Source organism: Phyllostomus discolor, chromosome 3 (assembly GCF_004126475.2).
Source record: "Phyllostomus discolor isolate MPI-MPIP mPhyDis1 chromosome 3, mPhyDis1.pri.v3, whole genome shotgun sequence".
NCBI classification, from domain to species: domain Eukaryota; kingdom Metazoa; phylum Chordata; class Mammalia; order Chiroptera; family Phyllostomidae; genus Phyllostomus; species Phyllostomus discolor.
In genome coordinates this window covers 162,684,133-162,705,355 of record NC_040905.2, presented here as the reverse complement: position 1 = coordinate 162,705,355, position 21,223 = coordinate 162,684,133, and the positions used below count along the sequence as shown (strand labels likewise).

Below are 21,223 nucleotides of genomic sequence, written 5' to 3'. Positions count from 1 at the left end.
GGATAATGCCATTGGGCTATCTTGGCCACTTTGAGAACTAAATGAGGTAGGTTTCAGAAAGCAGTTGGCATACAAAAGTCACAAAAGTATCGGTCCCTTCTCTCCCACATAGCATATTATTTCACTCGCCACCCCAACTACTTTCAACATTGGACCTCAGTGGCCAATGTGCAAATATCTCGATACTAATGTAGTGAGCCAGCTGTCTGACCATGATAGAGTACAGGAGAACACACACATCTCTTATTCGACACTTTCTACCTCTATTGATGCAGCCTAAAAGAGTCAGCAGCTTTTTGAAATCCACATTATATTCACTCATTAATTCACTCACTCATTCATTCAGTACATATATTTCGGGCCCTTACCTGCCCCCAGAACTATGTTAGGCCTAAGGGATAAAGCGGCACACAAGATAACTGAGTCCCCTGTCCTCATGGGGCTGAGAGTATGGCTCAAATAAAACTTGCCTTTAAGTAAAATCCCTAAGAATATTTTCATATGTGATGCGCTTTCCTTTAGATGCTTTTTTTTATATTTGGAAGATAGCTGTTTAAAGCTCCATTGCCACTTGGTGGTACAGACTCTCTTGGCTGCCTTTCACTGGACTCCACCACTCAGTGGGACACCATGTTCCCCACTTTGATGCCATTTGCAAACTTAGTAAAAATATTCTTTGACACCAAAGATGATGTTAAATTTCTGCCGAAGAGTGAGTTAGCTCTAAAAATAGCCCATGCCCTATTGACACTTGGCTGTTAACAACCTCTTATAATACCTTACCCACCATATGGGTCATGAAAGGTACCAGCGTGGGCTTGGGACCCAAAACACCTGAGTTTGCCCTTTCGTGTCCTTACTTATGAAATGTTAGACAATGCGAAGAAATTGTTTAGCATCTCTTTAGTTTAGTTTTCTCTGTACAAAGTGGATAATGCCACCTAATTTATAACATAGTTGTTAGGGATAACATGAGATAATAAAATATTTCACCAATATATGGTATATCAATATTCAATACATGTTAACTATTCCTATTACTACTTTTTTCATTAATATCCAGTATGGAAGCATTGTAACGCTAACATGTATTTCTACTTACTTTTTTCTCCCATTTAAGTTTTGGGTATTTTCTCTCTTTTAATCAACCTCCTCCTTTTATATGTCATAATGTAGCAATGCGACAAAGGGAAAAAGAATAGGGACTTTGGAGTAAGTAGATACAAGGTCAAATTTCAGTCTGCTACCTACTAATGTGTGGCATTTGGGAGATATTTACCCTCAAAAGGCTTCAGTACCATCCTGTGTAAAATAGGGGTAATAACACCAACACTGTGGATTACATGATGTGACCTAAGGAAAATAGCTAGTATAGTACATAGTTTTGGGGGGGGGGGGTTGTCTTCCCTCCCTTCCTCCCTCCCTTCCTTTCTTCCTTCCTTCCTTTGGCTCTAGAAGTAGAAGCTATTAGGATTGTTTGAAGTAATACATGTTAGAACCCTCTGAGTTCTTGCTTAGCTTCATAAACAGAGTCTGGGCCAAACAGTATCCTAATCAAGATATTAGCAGAGTTTTGAAAGATAAATATTACCTTAAAATTGTTCTATTTTGGGAGAATGCAGCTAGCTTTGGAGTTTGGGGAAAGTCTAAAATATATCAGAAATCAAAACTAACAACAAAACATCTTCAGAACACTTTGGGGATGTTAATGTTTCATCTAGATGTCCTACTTACCAAAATCTGTACAGAGTTGGGGAGCTGAGATTCAGAAGGATGTTGAAATCAGAGAGACATTCTGCATGGATTTTTTTGTATTGTTACATTTGTGAAAACACCATTTTCCTCCTGAGTCAATATTATTTTAAAACTGACACCAAGAATCTTACTTTTTTTTCCTGACTGGAAAATGATACATAAATGGACATATTCAAAGGCAGATCAAACTTCATCTGGAGGAACACCCCAATATTAAATTAAAGGATGACTTCTTTTGGACAAATGGAAAAATATTAATACGGAATTTCACACAGCCATGAGAAACATCCTCCTTCACCCTTTGGGGCCTGGTGAAAGGGCTGTGAAGACTCAAAGCAAGAAGAGGGGTTTTCATCTTTCATAACTTCATAAACTCCTCCTGACACCAGCTCACTGCACTAATATGACTACACACACATCCCATCCCATCCAGTAAAGTGCAGCATTTTCCTTTCTATTCAAGTATTCTCAAGGCTTAATTAAAGCATCCAGCTATCTGGTAATTACTTCCCTCCTCCATCTTACCAGCTCCTTATTGTCTGCCTTTGAATTGATTTCTGACTACAGCCCCTGCCTATGCTATAGTTTAGTAACTGTGGGGAGAGGCTAACAGCAGAAGTCATTTTCCCCTTTCTTTCATTTAATTAAAATGAATTGTCTGAAAGAGATTTAAGGCTGATTTTAGTGTGCATGAGTGTTTGGACAATTTTTAAAATGCCTACTTCTGAAAGTTGAAGGCTGTCATTTCAATGAAGTGCACTTTGCTTTCCGCTCTCCTATTCATTCTATACTCAACAGTCAGTTTAATTTTCCTCAAGTACATTTCTGACAATGTCTCTCCGCCCATTCAAGGCCCTTTAGTGACTCTCCACCAAGCATTACCTACAGCCCAGCCCAGACGTGTGCGCTTTAACAGGTCGGCTCTCACCTAGCTGTCTGACTTCATGGCCCATGTCTATGTCACACAGAGGCAAGCCCTCTCCCCTACAATCCTTGCTTCTTCTCATTCGTGTCTCCTGCTGCACTTCTGGCCACAAAGCCTCTCTCATCTGGAGTCCCCTTTTCTCTAGCCTCTGCATATCTGCCACACATCCAGCCCCTTCCCCAGGGTGCAATTCACTGTCACCTCTTTACTGAAGTTTTCCCAGCTCTTTCCATTCCAAAGCCATTTCTTCCTTTTTAAACACTTCGACCGCAATTTCTTTGTATCACTCTGATGCTACCTGTGGTTTCTGCATTGTATAATACTTATTTATAAATTACGTGTGAATGTGTGTATCACAAAAGACAAAAAAGCTGCTTATAAATGGAAACCATGTCTGTTTGATCATGCAAGCTGAAACAGCACTGTTTTTCCCATCAAAAGTATTCTATAAATGTTTTGGGAAATGTGTGAACAAATAAATAAATGAATAACAAATGACTCCATAGCTGCTAAGAATTCATTAATCCATGCTTATTCTCTAGGGTAGCCCCTAAAGGCAGATAAAATCATGTCTTCATGCAATATGATGGGAAAAAAAAAGAGTGAGGTAGTTTAAGCATGCCAAAATTATCAACTAAGAATAAAACTAGAATTAGCCAAGTGAAACCTTAACAGAAGTTAAAAAAAGAAGACAGTTGGGAAGTTTATTTCCTTATAATACTCAATCCTCACTGATGCCAAATTTTACTAGATAATACTATTCACATTTATATATTGCCTCTTGGAATGTGCAAATGAGCAATCCTTCCAATAGGAAATGCTAATTCATTACATTTATACTTCATATCTCTCATTCATCTGGAAGGGCTGGGAACAAATCCAATTTTCTACCATACTTTTAAAGATTCAATGTCTAGTATATATTTGATAAGCAGAACACAGAAATTTTAAGCTGAGTGGGCCTAAAATGACATCCTCATGCCCTCTTTTTGACAAAGTACACAGCCACAGCCGAGATGAGAACACTTCGCCTTCTCACCTGGTTGAATAAATGATCAGCTGTGGCCCTGGTCTTCCTGGTCACTACTCCAAATACAGCCTTTAATGCTGCTCCAGAGCCTTTTTCTAAGCCCTGAGATAATGCCTCCAACATAAGCACTTGCCCATGGGGTTATTTTTGTCAATGTACAGAAGCACTTACTGAAAGCAATTTTCCCTTTCTCATCCAAGAACAGGACCTCTGGAGTGATGTGTGGATCATGTGACCTTTTGATGTTTTGGTAAAATGGAGATTTTCTGTTTGGTCATCAAAAAGAAGGCCTGGTTCGGAGAAGCCCTTTAGGGTTTAGGAGCTCTCGAATGAAGCCCAAGACAGGAACTGGACTGCTCTAGTCTACGGATTCCTGTAGTCTACACAGCCTCTGCCAAAGTCATGTTCATGTCCAGAGTCTGCTATTCCTCCTCTGGACACGGACTTAATTTTCTTTCTTATTATCATCTACCCCTCACAATGAACAAAAATCCTATCTCAAAAAATATATGTAATAACCCCACCCCAGAAATGTAGATTAGAAAGCCAAGAACTGCAAGGGAAACACAGAAGGATGATGGGGGCTGCCAGGGGCCACTCGAGGTGCCAGGATTACATCTCGGAAGCCCCACCCGGGACCCCGCTGGTCTTGCTGGTTCTGACAGGATGAGACAGTGGACCAGGTCAGGTCACGATGCGGAAGCGGAAACAGGTGTTGTCAATGCTGCATGTTCTCCTCCGTGCTGGGGAACTTGGTACTGTTTTTCTTCCCCACGTGTCCTGCCATGCATGCTTTTTTGTTTTCCAGGTCTACAAGGAACCCCAACTCTGCATTGTGCTGTGTCTAACTGCACTCCCAAATGCTCTGGGGGCCTCATGTTGCTTGTCTGTCACCATTACTAGCACCCAGAGATACTGTTATTGAAAGTAGTTTCACACTCTGACACTACAGGAAACCACTACCAGTTGTAGCTACTTCAGATCTCTGCACAGAGTCCTGTGCAGTAGAAATAAACTTATCAAAAGATACCCTTATATATTTGCTGAGGGGAAAAAATGTGGCATTAAAAAAAGATGTGTCTTCCTTTCATCCTCAATAATTCTCCAAAGTAGAACTAGAGAAAACAGAGTGTACAGTCAAACAACCAACATTTTAAGCCACTGGGGGGAGGGGAAGGTTATTTTTGGCATGACTTTAAAGAAAATTATATATTTTATTTTTAATCAGAAATAACAAGTCAGCAATATATCATGTAAAAGAAAATCTTAGAAACAAAGAGACACTAAGAAATAATAATCTATCCTTCTGAAAATTCTGTTTTACTGTCCACAGAAACTAAAGCCTGTGCCTTTTAGCGGAAACCCGAGATCTGCTGACAATGGAAAGCACTCCTCTTTGTGAAACTCCCATAGTAATCAAACACCAAGAAGAGGCAGAACGCTAAATACGGGCGACTTAATTTTTCCCTAGTATTTTGAAGATCAAAAGAATATCTCTATTCAACCAATGAGACAGCCCCTCACCACCGGGTCCCCTCCCTCCCCACTGGGGAGCCCAGCCAATGCCTTGGTTTCTCATGTCATTACCACAGGCTGAGATGATGTAACAATAACAGCAAAGAGGGGCGTCCCCCTGTGCCAACTCTCTGATCAGTTTCAAAGTAGTTTTGTTGCTTCTTATTGATGCCACTCAAAGGAACTGGTCACTCGTGGTCTCAAAAGTTTTACAACAAATTGTATGATTAAATTCCTTAAACACGTCTGTCCATTACTAATCCTCTTTTGCCAACATCCCTTTCAGATAAAAATTGCAGCACTCCATGGTGCCTGATTTATATTTTATTTTGAGAACCGGAAGTAAAGGGATTAAAGTTAAGGATTAAAACACTTACTCTTTTCTGCATTTTTTTCCCCTCCCAAATGGCTTCTTGGTTGCCATGGCTACTGTTCACTGGTCCTTAGCACTGAATGCAAGTCTTTTTACATTAATAAAATATTTTAAATAGATTTCATGGAAAACAATAGGCAAAATAGCTTTAAGTTCATCAATTGCTCTTGAGAAAAGCAATAATCCTTTTTTAAAAAACCTTTTTTTCTTCATCCTTTAATTGGTATCCTCAAGGGTAAAATTTAAACTACAAGATAGTACAGGGACAATCTACAGATACACAATGTAAAATGAGAATTACGTAGGGCCACAAGGAGATTACTTTGAGATAGTGAGTTAGTTGTGAGCTTACAAACCAATGCTTGCAGGAAGATTAAGGGCCCTTGGGAATTTCTCAAATGTTGCAACACCACAGAACATTTTAAAGGCAAAAATGCACGTAAATGCAGTGTTGCAACTCCACATTGCAAATACTAGCCAGGAAATGAAAAACTGAGGCTTTCACCACCACAGAGTTAACTTAACCATATCAATATAAATATCACTGCTTTGTATTGAAGCCACTGGTGTTTTGTGGCAGCTGCATCTCCACAAGAGTGTGGCCAAAGACACAACAGCCACGAACTGCATGTGCCAGTGCACACGTCTGCATGGACAGTGCACACAGCTGACGCCGAGTCGGCGCCGACGAGTGACCCTGACAAGTGAGCAAACACAACTGTGTTTGAGTGGTTCCCTTGAAATCACTCCCCTGACATTCATTTAAAAATATGCTGCCTACATTCCTTTAAAAAGCCAAGGAAAACTACGGAAATGGAATAGTAAAGCTGTATTTTGAGATCTGTTCTTAAAGTCCAATACCAGGATGGGCTCCAGGATAAATTGTGCAGTGACTTCTAAAACCCCGCCTCACCCATTTCTTTTCATTGCTCCCTGATGCTGCGTTGTTCTCTGCCTTGTCATCCAGTGGTCTTAAACTACTCCCCAGAGACCCCACTGGAAGTTCCTTCCCCAGGTCCAAGTCTACTCATCATTCCTCACTTCTTCCGACCCCATTCTTCCATAAAACCACCGTCCTTGCTTAGTACTCACAGAGAACAGACACAGATGGTATATGGATATATGAATGGGGTAAAGGGACTGTTGCATTGTCTCTGCCATATAACAGAACAAAATTATACAGGGTCTTCTGGAGGCAATCCCATAACTGGAGAATGACTGTAATGGTGGCAGTTCTGAGCATTAGTAAGAAGCTAGTGGAACAGATAATTTTAGGTAATAGGAGAGCAACTCCCAAATCACACCATGAGATAAGAGGTACAGCCCATGGGCAGGACTGTAGAATCTGAAATAAACATGGATGGCATGGTCAGAATTATATACAGACCCAGGGGATATACAATCGTGTTTCTTAAACATCCAGGTTCCTTCTTTCCTGGCTTCAGTCTTTTCTTTCAGAAACCACCTTTATTTCAAGATGATCACACCGGGCCATTCCAGGCTGGGCTGCTGTTCTTGCATATTTGCCACGAAGACAAAAGACCAGCAACAGGAACCTCCTGTTGAGAGGCAATCCTCCGTGGGTCTCTCAAGTTTCTCCATGTCTTGGGAGCAGAGGTACTGACTGACTTTCTGGACTTTTTAAGAATGTTTCTATAACAAACAGCTTTAGAAGAGGGACTGGACAGTGTCTTCCTCCTGAGCAAAGGAAAGTGTGCTTATGTCCATGATGGAAGACTTGGGTTCCATCAGCTCAGAATTTCACTCCTGTAACAAAATCCACTGAGTATGAGAGTGTCATGTGGCCCTTGCTGCGGTGCCTTGTGGGGACTGGCACTGAAGAAGCTGGCGGGAGAAGATGATGACACTCTAGCTACAGCTATTGCTGTGAGTAAAATTCTTTCTTGCCTCCAACCCAGGAGGCCCATGTCTTACAGCAGTATCTGTGAAACCGCAGCAAGTAACTTATTAGTTTGCACCTTCGCAGTTCCTGCCAGCTTCAGCATCATCCATCCCTAGGATACGCAGAGCACAGGGTGAAAGTTTTTTTTTGTTTTTTTCCCTGCCGGGTTCCTGTCTATATAACTAATTTGAGTCACCCAAATTAATATGTCAGCATCACACCAGAGATCCAATCTCAAGTGTTTCAGCTAAAGAAATGCCACGCTGGCAATCAGGAGTGATCTGCTCACCAGACCGCCCTCCTGGAATTAGGGCTTCAGGATGACCCCACTGGCATGACTCCCAGAGCCTGTCAGACAGAGCATCCAGCGTACCCCACATATGAGTGAGGGTGAGAGAGTACCTCAAGGAAGAGAAATGGGGGCTGGCCCCCTTGTGCGTGTCACTCGGGGTTCAGGATCCCCCCTTGGGTGATACCCCTAGCCTTGGAGAATTTTAAGGAAGATACTCCAAAGCATGGAGACCCCGCCACCATCTTCTAACAGAAGGCTACTATAGAGCTTCTGGAAATTATCCTCACACCAAGAACTTGTTGACAAGTTACAAAGTATCCCCTGTGAGAAGACTAGTCAGCCCACAGCAAGAATGGCAGAGTCAAAGGAGGACTGGATGTGGAGTCAGAAACATCTCAGCTGGAGCACAGCACAGTTCTGCTGCTGACTGAGTGTGCTTTGCAAAGTCGTTTAGCTCCTCTGAACCGAAGGCTTCCCATCTTTAAAATGAGATTATAATGAACTGTAATACTAATGTTGCAGAATGATTGTGAAGACGAAAGAGGTAAACAGGCATGAAAATGCCCAGTAAACTGTGTTCTACACAAGTATTTAGTGGTTATTGTTATTCTTCTTCCCACTTTATTCAAACTCTTATTTCATAAGAAAATAAAATGGGTAATTGCACTCATTACGCTATTACTGGATGTTTTAAATGCCAATTTGCCCCTTCTTGCTACCACTGATGGTTGAAGAGATATATAGGTGGTACTGAGTTTGTGAGTGCTTTGCTGTGCTGAAGTCTCTGATCAATTCCAAGCTTTCTCTTTGGGATGGAGAGGAGGAGGCCAGTAACATCCTCTAACTGGGGTGGAGACAGAAGGTGGGGAAAACATCACGAAGCATTAGGTTACTCTGCTCATTTATGCCATGATTTAGTGCACCCTAATGCATCTGAGTTTTTAAGACCTAAAAACTGGAGAACTTGTTCTGGACATATATTTTCATATAAATGAATAAGATAATTTTTTTCTAAAGGAGCGGGATGCTATTCTGAGTACACAGAAATAAAACTGATGTCTCTATTTGCTGACGTACAAATGAAGAAATGTTAAGGATGCCCTTTGGACTGTCATCTCAAAATACAATTCGTATTCAAAGTCCACAGTGGGTAAACATTACCCAAATTCCTATAGCTGGTGCTTGAAAGCTAGGCCGGCCCGAAGCACTACCGGGAAACATAGCTCCTTGTCCATTGTGTTCTTCCTCCTCTTTACCTTGTTTTCCCTTTCGAACTTCATTTTTTTCAGAGCCCAGTGATATCCTTGCAAATAGTGAGTGAGGAAAACTCATCATAGCAGTGATTTTTACTATATACTACAGAGTAAAAAGAATCAAAACAGAAGAGCCCCGTAATATGGTTACATATGATAGAAAAATATATGGAAAGATATGCACCCGTGTTAAGCAACTGTGATAAAGTATATCACAACTCTGCTACTATCTGGCTTCCATATTTCCCACAGGTGACAGTACCAAATGGGACATGTTAGAAAAACAATCTCTGGAAATGGGGTGGGAGAAAGGAGTAACGCCTAGCATTGGAGAAAAAAATAGCAAAGTTCTAAGGCTACACAAACTCTGCTACCAAGAAAAACATGTAAACATGATTATAAAAGTATGTTCTAAGAACGTACAAACAAATAGGCGCAGAAAATGAGGACAAATTCACATCTCAAATTTCAACAAGGCAAAAAAGAAAAAGCCTAGAAATGCAACTGATTGCAAGAAGGCTTAAACTTCATGCTTGGAAATATGAGGGAAAGAATCATAAGTGGGTGAGCAGTTCAAGATGAAGAAAGTCAACAGGAGTTAGAATGAAGTTACTGAGAACCTGAGAATCCTCATTTCCTTTTTAAACACGTTAGCTGAAAGTGGCACACGTAATGAGCCTACAATTCATCAAGATATTTAGTGAAGTCTCCCTTGATAGCATTTTGGACAAGACTGAGAAACCTGAAACTGATGACAGCCCAGATGGATGTAGTCATAATTGGATGTGCACTATATCTAAAGAACATTGATAAATAGAAGTTTGCTACCTCATTATCTTATCTCTTTTCACCCAAAATTCCTAATTCATCCCCCACGTTACCACCCAAATTAACTTTATAAATCATACATCTGATCGTGGTCTATGTTGAAACACCTTAGCCTGATACACAAGGCCCTTCCACTTCAGTTCCCTTGTCAGCCTTTTCCATCTCAATGCTTGCCTCAGTAGCCAATAAGTGACACTGCAGGTCTCACAGGGCCCAAGCTGACACTGTACACTATGGCATAAAGGAAATAAAGAAAAGAGTAAGAAATGCAATCCATGTGCTAAAAAAAATCTGGGAGCTAGGTAATAAGCAAAAATTGTAGGAAACTAGAGATATTAATGCAGAATTCCTGTAACATCAGTAAAGTCGTTAATACCAAAGAAGAAGCAACCTTGGAAGACAGAACTGGAGTCCATGTGCCTGTGGTGATCCAGAAGGTAGGGTTTGGGTCTAATAATATAAAGAATGTTTTCACATACTAGTCTTGCTAAATGAGAGAGAGAGAGACAGAGATTGTCTTAAAGGTCGGAAAGCTTAAGATTTCATGAAGAAGCTTTATGAGTATCTTTTGGAGCCTCCTAAATGTGATTCCCCAGACTGATCTGCAGGGAGGATGAGATTTAAGGATGCGTGTAATTCTGACGGACTACAGCTGTGCCCACAATGGGCCCTGTGGAGTGGCCGTGTAGCAAACACCCATCCCGAAAAGCCACACAGGAAAAACACATTTCTGTTCCAGTTAAAAGAACAGACCTACTGAGATGAGACAGTGACTCTGTAGTCCTTTAACAGTTAACTCAAGAGGTAGTCCACACTCAACAAACTGAGGAAACAGTGAACATTTAAAATGTCACATGACACTTTGCTAGAGTTTATAAAGGGGGCTGTGGATTGTTCAACGGGAGAATGAATAATCTTTTGCTAGAATGTTTTGCGGAATGCCAAGACCGCAAACAGTATGTCCACACTTAGCAGACTTAGCTATTCACTAGGCAGTATTAACTAATTCCAGCACACATCCCGGCAGGCCTTTCGGGCTGGCAGGAGTACAGTGTCGTACCTGCTGGCATCATACTAAGATCCCTTTCCATTTATGAACTTCCTTGTAGCTCACAAATAAACTAAAGAGAGCAGAAGCAGTAATTAAAAAATCTATCCTGACTAAAGGCCAGAAGAATAAAATAAGATAATATATACAAAACGGCTCTAAAATGTTAAAGCATTACACATAGGTGAAATCTGACTCTTTCTTTATCTCTACTGCCACAATCACCATCAAAACATCTGAACCACAGAGACTGGATTCCACCTGATGAACAATTCCGGTGGAGCCTTGCAGAAGCTGTAAGATCCGTTTGTCAAGTTCTCCTAACTTCTCAAGCAACAACCCAACTGAAGCAGCTGGGACAGGAACATCCCTTCTCCCTTTGGAAAATTCTTGTTACTATCTCCCCATCACCTTTTAAAATTGCTACTTAAAGCCAGTTTCCTTAGCAGAAATGGAGAGCGGCAAGCCATCGTCTTCTGTATTATAACACCTTCTGGTGACTCCCACCCCTGCGAACACAGCTACCTCTTCCCCAAGGCCAGAACCCCGTCTGGTGCAGGGCTGCACCAGAGTGTTCTCTCACTAGAAGCCACAGCAAACCTGTGGGGTGGCTGACACTGTCCCGATTTCACAAATGAGAGCCTGACGTTCAGCGATGTTAGTTAAGTAACTCATCCAAGGTTATATCCTTAAAACTCATGATATAGGAATTTGAATCCAGCTCTATGACTCAGAAGTCCATATGCAGAGGAAATGACAGATAACTCACACTAGAGGAAATAAAATACCAAATGATTATCATAAAGAAATAATAAGAGGCCTTCTGTCAATTTAGAAAAGGCAAAATCAGGAAACAACCAAGGTCTCAAATGGGCAGAAACGTAAAACTCTTCAGCATGAATTCTATACCCAACCAATGCTCATTCCCAAATCAGTATCTACGGGAGGACTGACAAAAAGACATGGATTCTCTGGATGAATACAGACAATGAGGACGGTCAGTTTGTCTGGCTGAGATTTTAAGATATATAAACATGACTACAAATGTGTTTTTATATTAAAAAAGTGAATATATCAACAATTCATAATTATGCCATGATCTCAGTTGCCATGAACTGTCTTTAATAAAGAGCTAAAATCTTTTTTAGAGTAAAATGAATTAATGGAAGAATCTGGAGCAGAGAAAACCAGCTTACTAAAAGTGTGACAACCACGTGTGTCCTCTCTTAGACACAGTTGATAGACATTATCTAATTCTAGCAGCAGTAGCTAACCTTTGGGGGGCATGTATAACATGTCAGGCACTACATAAGTGTTTTAATGTCGTTATTTTATTTAATATGATATAAACACTGTATTAACAAATATATGATATAAACTTATGACAGAAATAACTAATTTAAAAATTAACATTATGGTGAACGTGTATGATTCTATAAATTCTCTGATCTATAATGCAAAATATATGGTTAAAAAGCATCCACTTATTTACTTAAAGCATAAACTTCTTTTATTTACTCTCTTAGCGCAGTGTCTTTAAATTAATTGGCATGGGTACATTTACACAGTGGAATACTATTCAGCTGTAAAAAAGGAGGAATCTTACCCTTTTGTGACAGCATGGATGGATGTGGAAAGCATTATGCTAAGTGAAATAAGCTGGACAGAAAAAGACAAATAGCATATGGTTTCACTCATATCTGGAGTCTAATGAACAAATTGAACTAACAAGGAAAATAGAGGCAGACCCATAGAGAGCAGGCTGACAGCTGTTGGGCTAGGGCTGGGGCAGAGAGCCATGGGGGAGGTGGAGAGAGTAAGCAAAAATGAAAAAAAGAGGAAAAACTCATGGACACAGGAGGAAGGGGGGTGAAGAGAGGGAGGAGGGTACGGGGCATAAATGGTAGTGGACAGAGACTTGACTTGGGGTGGTGAGCACACAACACTGTGTACAGATGATGTGTTGTGGAATCGTGCACCTGAAACCTGCATGATTTTGTTAAACAGTGTCACTCCAATCAACTCAATAAAAAGGAAAATATATATATGGGAAAAAATTAATTGGCATGAACAAGTTTACTTTGAACTGTCCATGGTGTAATGACAGGGAGTGGGACCAGGTACAGCCAATAATTACTTTCCTTCCATCTTCCTAGAGAATAATCAATTTGCACTAATATACATTATACTTTGAGGTTTAACACGCCCCATTTTCATTTGGCTAGTGTCACCTTCAAATAAAGTAACCTCAGTTAAATTTTAACACAATGGATGGTCAGTTTCATGTGTCACTAGGCTAGCCTCTAGTCCCCAGTTATGCAATAAAACACTAATCTAGGTATTGCTGTGAAGGTATTTTTTAGATGTGATTAACATCTACCATCAGTTTATTCTTAATCCACTCAGTTGAAAGGCCTTAAGAGCGCAGACTTGAGGCTTCCCTGAGGAAGAAATCCCACCTGCGGACTGCTCACCCAATCCTGGAAGCTAGGGTCTCTGGCGCCGTCTTGAAACTCCCTTCCCTCACTCCTGGTGCTCAGTCTGTCTCCACTCCCTGTCCACTCACATTCATCCCGACTGCCATGAGCCTCGTTCAGGCCTCCATCAATCCTTATAGAAGTGCATACTGTCCTAACCCGTGCAATTTCTTCTGGTCCATCTCCACTCAAACTTCAATTCACCATCTATACAATCAGCCCACCCCTTGTCAAAATGCAGTTTTAATATCTCTAATTACTCAAGGGAAAAGAGTATATCTTAACCATTTTTGTACAACTAGGAAGTTGGCAAAGTATCAGACTCAGAGTGAATGCTGGGTAATTACAAGTCAATCCTTCAGGAGATGAGAAGCACAGATTCTTCTTAGCTGGGCAAAGTCTTTCTGAGTATCATAACTAAGACACAACAGTCATGAGGAGTCCTGCATTGCTTTTGGCTCACATGGTCTTCCTGTTTGTTTGTTTTTAAACAACTTTATTGAGGTATAACTGATATACAAAAAGGCTATATGTTTAGTGTGTATAATCTGATGAGTTTCGACATAATGCAAACACCTGTGATACTACCACTAACTACAATCAAGGTAAAGACATAGTCACCACTTTCCAGAATTTCCTTGTGTCCCTTTCTGGGAGTTTTTGGTCTTTTTGTGGGGAGAGGGGTAGTCACCAGAGTATTTTCATTTTGGAGAGTCAGTGAAATCTATGGAGCCTTTCTCTAGAAAAACACATGTTGCACATAATTCCTATAATTTCATGAGCTTCCTAAAACCCATCCATCCATCTGGAGACTGCCCCTTATGGTCCATGGACCCCAAGTTAATGGTCTCTGAACAGCACCAAATATCACTGGTTCAAGTTTGATTTTAATTCCCTCTGGTTTGGGTCTCAGCTTTCTTCCCCTTGTTTGCATCCTTTTTTTTTTTTTTTGCACTAATATTGAGCCTCTACATAATCCAGAAAGACTGGCTATAGTAATTACTGAACGAAGACTCCACCTACAAAAATATTTGGTTCCCAGGAAAGAAAATATTTCCAACGACACTGTTGTTCTGTTGTCAGTCACAATACACTGCCTTGGACTGCAGGTATGTGACATAACAATACTTTCTACTGAAATAGCTACCTTTTAACCTCTGAGGCCCTGTGTTTGTCTTTCAAGCTAGCTGTAAGATGGGGAAATGGAAAAACCAGAGAATGTAACTTAAGCTAAGTCACGAAGCAATTCATGGCACGGCTTAAAAGCAGCCCGTACCTCCTGACGTCCAATGCAAACACTACTCCAAGACACAGCCACCTGCCCAGTATCCACTGTAAGTTTCTACGCTAGACTTATCCAAGCCCGTGTGTGAAGTCACCCTGAAAATAAATCTTCACCTCTCAGAGAGCCAAGATACAAACAAATGGGAAAATATTGCCCATGGATATCAAAGACAAAATGCAACTGAAGCTGAAAAGGGAAGACACGAGAGAACCAGCAGCAACTGTACGTGGGAAACAGCGTTTCAGAAGTGGAGATGAGGCGCAAACGCCCGGGAAGGGCAATGCTGAGCTATGTCATGATATTTTAGGACATTGCATTTAGGCAGCAGAGAGTCTGAGCCAAATGCTTTTATTCCCAAATCATTTTCATCAAGAATCCACAAAATTTAATAAGAAAAAGGCAATGAGAAGCTTAGAAGGCTTCTGTCTGACAGTCAATCAATCATAAAAGCAATCATGTAGGAACTATTTCCATAAGGTAGCTGTGCTAGGCGCTGCACAACCTGAAGTGCTCACTAAAGCACCTGTCACAGGGCCCCCATGCCTCACACAGCTGGCCAGAGCTCTGCCAAACACCCCTATTTTTGTCCCAAATAAGAATTTTCAGGGGAATAGAAAGAAAACTACTTTACCATGCAATACAAAATACTCTAATGTAATTGAGAACAACAGAAAAACCCATAGATACTCCCGTGCTTTCAAACAACAGAGCCTAAAACTTAAGAATCTCTACCATTCGTAAAGAAACTCTCAGAACCCATGTTCCAAAGCATTTCTGCACAAAGTTATCAGAGCATTTCTCCTATTGTACTGAAAGCAAGTGTCTCCATGTGTTTCTTGTTGGAGCGAATCTTCAGAAAGGCAAGTTCTGGTCTTACTTGTTTCTAATCAGAGCTGGTTCAGGGACTTACTTGTGAACCACAAATGCTGACCATCTGAGTCATTTTCTTAGGTGGAAGATGTAAGCTATGCATTTCACTCTCTAGCATCTGGTCCCTCTAACACCACCATCATTGGGACAGGCTGCAAAAAAGTGCACTGTAACAAGCTAAGGTGATCCTGACATCTATTGCTATACTGTTAGTAGTACCACGTTGTTTTAAAACAAGCGGGAAGGTACAGTGCTTTGACTTAAGCAGTGCTTTTAATAATTTTGCAGCTGGCCCTACCTAGTGTGGCTCAGTGGATTGAGTGCTGGCCTGCCAACCAGAGGGTCACCAGTTTGATTCCCAGTCTAGGGCACATGTCTGGGTTGCAGGACAGGTGCCCAGTAGGGGGTGTGCAAGAGGTGACCACACACTGTTTCTCTCCCTCTCTTTCTCCTTCCCTTCCCCTCTCTAAAAGTAAATAAAATCTTTAAAAAATAATTTTGCAGCTCATACATTTTTCTCATTTCTAAAGTGGACATTTCAATGTATTCCTGACCACCTCACCTTACTAGGTCCCACTGTGCAATCTCTGTATCAACTCCCTCACTGTTTCCTTGCTTTTATTTATGTTACTTATTTCCTCTTTATCTTGTTATTGTTATTGGACTTCACCAAGACAATGTGGCTCTATGAAGACAGAGAATGTGTCTGTCATATACACACTTACATCTATGGGTCTAGTGCAGTGTCTGACACACAGAACATGCTTAATATATATTTGTTGAATGGAATAAATAAAATTAATTGAGACTTCATTTCTCAAATAATTTATTGGAAGAGTAGTTTGATGAGATGCTCTAGAGAAAAAAGAAGATTGTTTTGTTGACCAAATAATTCTGAAGAATGCTTAATGTGATCTTCCCTCTGGAATATTGGTATATCCAAGGCTCTGTACACTCTTGCAAGAAGGGAACCATTAAATGTTATTTACTGTGGCATTTCTCAGATTTATAGGACAACAAAATCTTTTTAAAGTGATACCAAATAAGATCCCGTGGAATGTATCCCAAAGAACACACTTTGAGAACGGTGCTTTAAGAGCCAAAAAAGATACTGGGATACTAGACCCAGAGATGATAGCATTATTTTTTTTTGTATCTGCAAGGCTGAGGCGAGAGTCTCTGATCTCTCCAGAAAGGACCTGACATTTTTCTCACCACTTACTCTCATGGACAACTGCCCCTACGCTACCACTTTCCCACATCCAAATGTGAGTCCTCAGTTCCCTTCAAACAACTCCCATCACATGTGGCATCAAAATGCTCTCGAAGGCACAGCTGGCATTATATTGGATCTGCTGAAAATAGAAGCCTCCAGACTACTGGTTTAAACTCCAGTTCGGTACTATAGACCTAGAGATAATTTGGCTTATTTTTTTTCACTTAAATATAATTATTAGTTAGCATCACTATTTTGAACAAAAAAAAAATACTTGCTTTTACAAAAGCATACCCAGAGCTTTTCTTGAAACCAGTTAGCCTTAACTGAGGCATCAGGACATCCAGGAAGGTGGTAGTGTGTCTTACCATCGTTTTGAGGTACAAATAATTTGTAACCAATAACTGTTAACAAGTACAGAAATCAGTAAGTGATTCACTTGACAAAAACAAACACATTGACCGTTTTAACATCATTTCTGCAATAGCATAACTCTTACTTGAATTCTAATATGATCTCTTAAATGGGGGGGGGCCAGGTCATCTTGAAATGAAATGTCCATAATATGTGCCTATTACTGACATTCCCTTAAGAGTTGGAATGATTTTGGCTCATTCCTGAGCAGAGAAGGAAGGAAGGGGATTGCCAACATCTGGGAAGGCTTCTGATTATGCACCATTTGTGCACGCTGTCTACCGTGTAGATGACGACAGAAAACAACCGAGGGAAAAGTGAACCTCACTGGCTCTTCCAATACATGCTTCCATTTAGGGAAAACTATGTATTTTCACATTATTTTTTAAGATTCCAACAACCGCACAAAGCAAAGTGAACCTATGTGGTACTTAATGAAATTGTTTACAGTTTTGAAAATATATGGTTCTGAACAGATTCCAAAGAATTGCCAGTTCTACATGAACAGAGGTGCATTCGATAAGCTGCTCTACTTTAGCCAGAAAGCTATAAAGAGCATACAGAGCTATTCTCCAAGTAGGAAATATAAATACATGTTGCATTCACACACATTTCAAAGGCTGTGCTTGGTTTATAACAGCTTGTTTTGAGGTCCCAAAATTGAAAGTCATCAACCACCATGGGTCAAAGGTGAATGTTTAAGAAGCATTTAGCAAGTCCAACCCAAAGTTTGGAATCCTTGAGGAAGTGTGAAATGGATGAAAGATTTGTGCCATCTCTAACTTTTGGCCCAGCATTCTTTGCATTCACTTTTTTAAAAGTCCACTCTGCTAACAGGCCAGAGTTGAAGGAAACCCTCCTACTTATGGCACTTCCAAGGTGAAAATGAAAAATTCTGATAAAGTTCACAGCCTTGAAGAAAATACCAAGTGGCTTATTGTCTTAATTTTTTCTTATTTCCTCACTCATTATCAGAGAAAACTGAAGGACAGATTCTGCCTGTTGCTCTGCAGTCTAGATTTGGTGCTCATTGGAGACTGGAGCTGGTGGCTTGAATATTTTTGCTACTCATTTATCTGTGTAGCCCGCTATTTAATGAACTCAGCATCTGCAAAGCACATTCTATGGAAGAAGTCTGTACCTCAGCTGATGGGATGTGTGGGTGTGCACGCATGCATTAGACAAAGAGGAAAGTTACTCTTTGCATGCAGTAAGCCAAATTATCCCAGTTCCTTTGTAGAAAGGTTTTTTCCCCTCTTCTTTCTTTTTACAGCTTAAATAATATTTAGCTGAGATTTCAGGTTCTTGGTTTTCAGTTGGACCCAACAGGTGTGGGAAAGGGCCACGTGCCCATGGCCCAGGCATCACTTATGAGATCTCTGCCCCTCCTAATGAACATCTGTCTTACAGCAGAAGGTGGCTCGTCACTGGCCCTGACTTCAGAGTAGGGCCTCATAAAGCCGGCAATGTTAAGACCAAAATAATGTCATTTAGTGTCTGGGGGGGATGAGGGGTTAAAAAAAGGATTAGAGGCAAGCAGGGTATATTAAATGAGTCCATGACTAACAGGGTGTGACAGAAAAGGGTTTTATTCTTTTCAGCAAAACAATTCCCTAGGGCTGAGACCATTACTCCACTGTGCCTTTATCACCTTGGAATTTTTATGGTTATTTTTGATGAATTCACATTTTTGTAAAGGCTTTTTTGAAACGATGCCAGTTTTCAAATTTTAATTAAAGTCGTAAATAATCTTAATTCTGCCTTAAAAGGTTTATTGTTTCTTACTTTTTTTTATTATTGCTGCCAGGAAATATTTCAGATACCAAGCCCTGATGTGAGTTAGCAATTAGACTCTCTCCAAGGTCCAGTAACAACATTGTACCAGGGTAAATATCTCACGCTGGTACACCAGCACAGGGCTTAAGAACGCGGCCTGACTTGATTTCAGGCTTATTAGCGGCTGCTTCTCCTGGGAGTGACATTTCCTCTTTTTATTGGATGGAACAACTGTCATCATTTTAATTTCCATAAATTAATCCATCATGGATTTATAAAGGGTTTTTAAAATCTTCAGATTAAAAAGACAGGTTAAGATTCAGAAAGCACACTCAGTAAACTTGTCACCGAGGACCAGGCAATGAAAGTTGGCCAAACCTAGTTCAACTGTTTGCAGAAAACAGAGTGAGCATCAGAAGCTCAATCACTGGACAGATGAAACCTTATTTTACATAAGATAAAATTAAGAGAATACTGAAATACTCAGCATTAGATTATAATACTCTTCCTTGATATCTAAACTACGTCTTTATTGAGGGTTATCTGCAAATCGTCTGTAAATTTATATTTTTTTTAAAATCTCAAAGTCTGATTTATTTTTTAAATTAGGGCTTTGAGAACCTTTCACCCAATCACACTGCTCTCCCGTTACACAGCTGTGGAAACACACTATGTTTGAGCAACAGAAACCATTGACAAGTCTGGAAAATACACACTGCGTTTCCACACCTACTGTCAGTGCCACGCTGCAGCTTGTTTGTCTGAACAGTCCACCATGACTGTTTCTATCCAGCAAGGTGCTGTCCAATCTTATGATAGATTGGCCAAAAACCTAAGTATGACCTGAAGAATAGTTGTATTTAGGGGGGAAACTCTCAGCAAGATAGTTTTTCTTTTTCGTTTTAACCAACACAATTTATCACTTCAAGTTTATGAGATATACCAGATAACGGCAAAAGGTGTTAGGCAGTCAGCCCGTTGAACGTTAACAGTATGCAACACTGGTGCGTTATTTTAAGAACACCACATTAAACATCTCCTTACAATTGCATTTATATTATAATTCACTTAGCAGTTCCTTTGCTCTTTTAAAATAAAAGAAGATATCCAATCCACGTCAAATGATCATATATTATTGTTGAATATAGTATCTATTAATAAAGATTATCTGTTAAAGAGACTTACCTATATTTTATAGAGGAAAAAATAAATCATTTTAACAACTGACTTACAAGAGTGGGTTTGTGTACAATTAAGAATACCTATCACATCCTTCTAACTAGGCATTTTTCTAACTCACAGGGAAGAGGTCAAATTATTTCCATATATAAGCCCTTAACCAGTTTTGTGCTAATACCTCTTAAGGAAGAAAAAGCTCACATAACAAAAGGACTATAGAGCATTTCCCAACATAAAAGTGTTAAATACCTATAAACCATGAAAGAATGTAAGATTCTAGTTAGCTAGAAGTCACAGTGACTTGAAAACCATGGCCATGGGGTTCAATCATTTGAAATAAGCTGTCTTAAACTTCCCTTAAATTTGTAATGAATGGCCCTTAACACAGGTACCTATCCGAACACAAATGAAATAAATAGTCAAACAGCCAAGGTCAAGTCAACATATTTACTGCTACGGTCAGAAGATACATGTTGGGTGCTGCGGGGGGAAAGGCAGAAAACTGTACTTGAACAACAATAAAAAAAAAGTTAAAAAAAATAAATCCTTAATTTTCAAGGCATTAAAAAAAAAGAAGATATGTGTTGGTCCAAAAGTTTACAAACTCAATTAGTAGGAAGTGCCTTGCATGGTGGTGAGCTTCTCCTCTCTGGGGAGCTGGAGCACAGCATGGCCGACCACTGGTTGGGATCTTATGAGGTCAGGAGATCAAGTCAGGTGGATTGGCTGCTTATCACTAACATTTCTTTCAAGTCTTAGATACTATTTCTATAAACTTTGAAAGATGCATTAATCTTTCAAAGATTAACATCATTAATAGATGTTAAAGCAATTTTTGCTTTAATTCCTTTCTCAGATTTTCATACACAGTACCTATTAAGAAATATTTTTTCTAAGCTTAAAAGGAGGAATGCTTCTGTTCTTACTCATCCTAGAGATTCTCCTACCTTTTTCATCAGAGCTAAAATTTTAGCCAATTGATATTTTATCAAAAAGTATTGATCTCCAGGAAGGATTTCTGTTGTGCTGTTTTTCCCAAATGAATTTTCTTGTTATCTGAACTTAATTTCCATAAAAGCCTTTT

At 40.0% G+C, this 21,223-nt stretch overlaps 1 protein-coding gene across 5 annotated transcripts in view; it reads right to left on the bottom strand.

Moving 5' to 3' along the window:
* GLIS3 (GLIS family zinc finger 3) overlaps positions 1–21,223 on the bottom strand; it is a 453,286-nt gene that overhangs the window by 74,641 nt on the left and 357,422 nt on the right. The window lies entirely within an intron of this gene.